At 44.1% G+C, this 5310-nt stretch overlaps 1 pseudogene; it reads right to left on the bottom strand.

Annotated features, from left to right (window-relative positions):
* Positions 1-514: 514 nt before the first annotated feature.
* Positions 515-1465, bottom strand: LOC119283411 (annotated as a pseudogene).
* Positions 1466-5310: the final 3845 nt, after the last annotated feature.

Here is a 5310-nt window from a genome sequence, read left to right as displayed (position 1 = left end):
CTCGAAGGTGTCGTAGTTTCAGTGCTTGATCGGTCGGGCCGTGAAGACGTACGACTACATCAACCGCGTTGTGCTAACGCTTCCGCTGTCGATCTACAAGGATACGTAGATCACACTCTCCCCTCTCGTTGCTATGCATCACCATGATCTTGCGTGTGCGTAGGAATTTTTTTGAAATTACTACGAAACCCAACAGCTCAGTACACCAAATCTACTTGTGAGCTGTGACAACTACCAACATCAATTTTTTTTACTGGTCGTCCTAGACACTGAGGAACAAGCAACATTTCTGAAACAGAGCAACAAAAATTAACCATGCCTGACCCAGTAGCGGGCTCCTAGACAAATTACAACCCTGAGCTGCAAAATATGGCAAGGTATGAGGTTCAAGGGAGAATTGAAGGATCCTTTGTTAACAAACAAATGCTACAATTTTATCTTTGCTGAGCCAGCACAAAACACATCTTTACAGAAACCCCCCGGACCACATCGGCGGAATCCAGTGAGCCGCGAGTCAGCTCAGGGTAGTTCTCCAATTTTTACCAGCGTAAACCCCTTTGCTTCCAAGTTCTCCCTCTATTCTTAGAAGCTGCAAACACAATGCACACGGTCATCAAAGACCATTCAAGACAAATTAAGAAGCTATTTAGAATGACCATATGGTACTATAACTTTAGACCAATACTTTCGTGCATGTAACCACATAAAAGGTAGCAAGCATTCAATAGAGACTTGATTGTATTTCATGAGGCACTCTCCACAGCAGGGGGCACCAGCTTTGATCTGTCCAACTGTTGCACCGACAATCAGGTCGGCGATGAAAGAATCATCCATGTCCCCATACCTATACGACACCATCACACCCCAATGAGCATCCTTTGCCTGTTTCACAGCCTCTATGGCCTCAGTGACAGTGCCCACTTGATTTTCCTACATACACATGATAAGAAAAGGAAACACATAATAAGGTAAATGAAATAGAGAATCACTATACAGGTAAGGAAATCAAGAGAGTAAGGAAGAATCAAGGAGGCAAGTACTACATGTGCAACCATGTGGCTCTTGCAACCTTATGTGCCTACAATCAGTTCAACTATTAATTGCTCATCTTCGTGAATTTAAGGACAACATTGCATTGTCTGTAAATGCCCTTAAACTCAAATCATGTCATGCAAAATAATAAGCACAAAATGGAAGGAGCGGCATTCAATCAAACAAAAAACTACACTGATTATCCAGGCACAAAGATTGGTGTGGTTACTCAAACTGAATTGTGGCTTGTTCCAGCTTAAAAATGCCTAATTCCAGAGTCTGTGGTATTGTTAAGACTTCGGGAGTCCCAGTAACTTGCACAAAGCAGCATGTTTATAAACATCAGTAAACAAATGAGTGATTTGTGGCTTACCTTGAGAGTAAGAGTGTTGCAAGTATTTACTGCTCACTTAATGCATTCAGGATCTGGCATTAATAAGGTAGAAGCAGAACACAAGAACATGAATGAGGCTTAAAACTATGTAGGCTAACATTCCATTTAATTAAGCAGAACACGATTATCCATTCAAGCTATACATTTTCTAGATTGTTTAGAATATTTCACTGGTAGCAAAGAATTTTGTTAAATAATATAGACTGATATTCCATACCAAAGGAGATAGATATCAACATGTCCAGGAAGAAAAGAACGACTGTCAGTTCATATGTTTCAGGTATTAGCCATATACGTGTATCTCATATACATGTAAACAAAACAATATGTACAAAGAAATTTCTCTTTCGGCTAGGTAAATAATCTCTTCGGTTATGAAGTAAAAAAGAAAATCTTCAGTTTACGTGCATCTCATATACATGAAAACAGCAGGCCATATGATACTCCATCACACAAATAGAGTGAACAAATAAAGGAACAAACATTCATGAATAGTTAGAACAGTTTATCAGAAAGTACAGCAAAATGGCGTGCTTACCATATGAATGAACCAAACTGCTCCAACAGTACCCAGCAACCTCCAACAGCACAAAGGGCCTCAACATCTCACCTCCAAACTAAAACAAACAATCAAGAAGAAAGTAAAAAAACAAGAACCAAAACAAGGAACATAGAAAACCAATTGATGCAGCAACAGTAACCAGCAAGAACCACTAATAGGCACATGTAGATCCCAGTCTCTCTAAGACTTCTGCCAAAGGAGCCATGATGACCAAACCATGGACCTAACACAGGAAACAAACTTGAAGATGGCAATAAAAAACAAGCACACCAAACAAACACAAATTAAGTGTTCTAACTGTAATGCACCAAATTAAATCAAAGGCCACATAGTTTATTGCACCCAAACCCTGATCCAAGGAAGAAACTGGACCAGATCAAACAAAACCTCACATAATTTACTGCATACACTTTCCTGACAGCAGATCCATGCTATGCCAGTTTAGAGAAAAGAATAAGAGCAGTAACCGTGCATGCGAAAAAAAGCCCCACACCCAGCAGGATTTAGACAGGCAAGAACCTTTCCAGAAACAATGCATGACCTATTTACATTTTCAGCATAGATAAAAGATTTAAAGTTTCCACATGATCTAACACCTCTAATGATCTCCTCGACATGGGATAGATAACTCAAATTTAGAGCCGACGGTGCTTAAGATCCAACCAAAAAAAGAGAACTTGGCCTGACTTGAACTATCTGCCAGGCAGCCGTTGTCTACCACCGCCTCAAATAATGAATGTAAGCATGTTAATTGGCGATTTTGAAAGGTCATGTTACTTCCGGCAACCACATCTCCATTGTTTTTTCTGGTCTGGCCACGGCGTAGATCCGTCCATGCTGTACCATTTCCTCTCGAGTATTATATTTTGCCAGGCAAAGCCAAGGCCATGTTTCACAGTAAGCGCTAACAGAACAACAAACACAAAGAAGAATCTCTTCTTTGGAACCTAGCCAGACCTAAAGATCTGTATTTGACAGCAAGGTACTAACAAAACAATAAAGATCAAAATATATCTTCTTTGGAATTTAGCTAGAACTGAGGCTCCTCCACAACAAGAAACAAATCAAAGAAGAATATCTTCTTTGGAACCTAGACAGACCTGAACATCTCTCTTTGACAACAAGGTAACAAAAAACAATAAAGACAAAAAAATTCTGCATGTGTGGTCTTGCTAGACCTGAGGATCGTCCACAAGAAGAAACTAAAAATCCTACGAGGCTAACAAATGGCATTAATAAGAGCACAAGCAAGCAGAGGCCTGGAGGACTGAGAATAGAAGAAGAAAAGAGATACTTGCAGCAGGTAGCAACTAACACAGTATGCATTTGAACAAAATAGGCACATAGCAACATAGAAGTAAGGGGATACCTGTTGGAAATATGCCCTAGAGGAAATAATAAAATGGTTATTATTATATTTCTTTGTTCATGATAATTGTCTATTGTTCATGCTATAATTGTGTTATCCTGAAATTGTAATACATGTGTGAATACATAGACCACAACACGTCCCTAGTGAGCCTCTAGTTGACTAGCTCGTTGATCAAAAGATAGTCATGGTTTCCTGACCATGGACATTGGATATCATTGATAACGGGATCACATCATTAGGAGAATGATGTGATGGACAAGACCCAATCCTAAGCATAGCTCAAAGATCGTGTAGTTCGTTTGCTGTAGCTTTTCCGAATGTCAAGTATCATTTCCTTAGACCATGAGATTGTGCAACTCCCGGATACCGTAGGAGTGCCTTGGGTGTGCCAAACGTCACAACATAACTGGGTGACTATAAAGGTACACTACAGGTATCTCCAAAAGTGTCTGTTGGGTTGGCACGAATCGAGACTGGGATTTGTCACTCCGTATGACGGAGAGGTATCTCTGGGCCCACTCGGTAATGCATCATCATAATGAGCTCAATGTGACCAAGTGGTTGATCATGGGATCATGCATTACGACACGAGTAAAGTGACTTGCCGGTAACGAGATTGAACGAGGTATTGGGATACCGACGATCGAGTCTCGGGCAAGTAACGTACCGATTGACAAAGGGAATTGTATATGGATTGATTGAATCCTCGACATTGTGGTTCATCCGATGAGATCATCGAGGAGAATGTGGGAGCCAACATGGGTATCTAGATCCCGCTGTTGGTTATTGGCCGGAGAGTCGTCTCGGTCATGTCTGCGTGTCTCCCGAACCCGTAGGGTCTACACACTTAAGGTTCGGTGACGCTAGGGTTGTAGAGATATTAGTATGCAGTAACCTGAAAGTTGTTCGGAGTCCCAGATGAGATCCCGGACGTCACGGGGAGTTCCGGAATGGTCCAGAGGTAAAGATTTATATATAGGAAGTCCAATTTTGGCCATCGGGAAGGTTTCGGGGTCGCCGGTATTGTACCGGGACCACCGGAAGGGTCCCGAGGGTCAACCGGGTGGGGCCACCTATCTCGGAGGGCCCCATGGGCTGAATTGGGAGGGGAACCAGCCCCTGGTGGGCTGGTGCGCCCCCCCTTGGGCCTCCCCTGCGCCTAGGGTTGGGAAACCCTAGGGGTGGGGGCGCCCCCCACTTGGCTTGGGGGGGAAGCCACCCCTTGGCCGCCGCCCCCCCCCCTTGGAGATCCATCTCCTAGGGCCGGCGCCCCCCAAGGCCCCTATATAAAGAGGGGGGAGGGAGGGCAGCCGCACCCTTGCTCTTGGCGCCTCCCTCTCCCTCCGTAACACCTCTCCTCCCCGCTTGCGCTTGGCGAAGCCCTGCCGGGATCCTGCTGCATCCACCACCACGCCGTTGTGTTGCTGGATCTTCATTAACCTCTCCTTCCCCCTTGCTGGATCAAGAAGGAGGAGACGTCTTCCCAACCGTACGTGTGTTGAACGCGGAGGTGTTGTCCGTTCGGCACTTGGTCATCGGTGATTTGGATCATGTCGAGTACGACTCCATCAACCCCGTTATCTTGAATGCTTCCACGCGCGATCTACAAGGGTATGTAGATGCACTCCTCTCTCCCTCGTTGCTAGATGACTCCATAGATTGATCTTGGTGATGCGTAGAAAATTTTAAAAATTCTGCTACGTTCCCCAACAGTGACATCATGAGCTAGGTCTATGCGTAGTTTCTATGCACGAGTAGAACACAAAGCAGTTGTGGGCGTCAATATTGTCAATTTGCTTGCCGTTACTAGTCTTATCTTGATTCGGCGGCATCGTGGGATGAAGCGGCCCGGACCGACCTTACACGTACGCTTACGTGAGACTGGTTCCATCGATTGACATGCACTAGTTGCATAAGGTGGCTGGAGGGTGTCTGTCTCTCCCACTTTAG

Source organism: Triticum dicoccoides, chromosome 4A (genome assembly GCF_002162155.2).
Source record: "Triticum dicoccoides isolate Atlit2015 ecotype Zavitan chromosome 4A, WEW_v2.0, whole genome shotgun sequence".
Lineage (NCBI taxonomy): Eukaryota > Viridiplantae > Streptophyta > Magnoliopsida > Poales > Poaceae > Triticum > Triticum dicoccoides.
The sequence above is the reverse complement of the archived record's forward strand: the minus strand, read 5'-3'. Positions and strand labels throughout refer to the sequence as shown.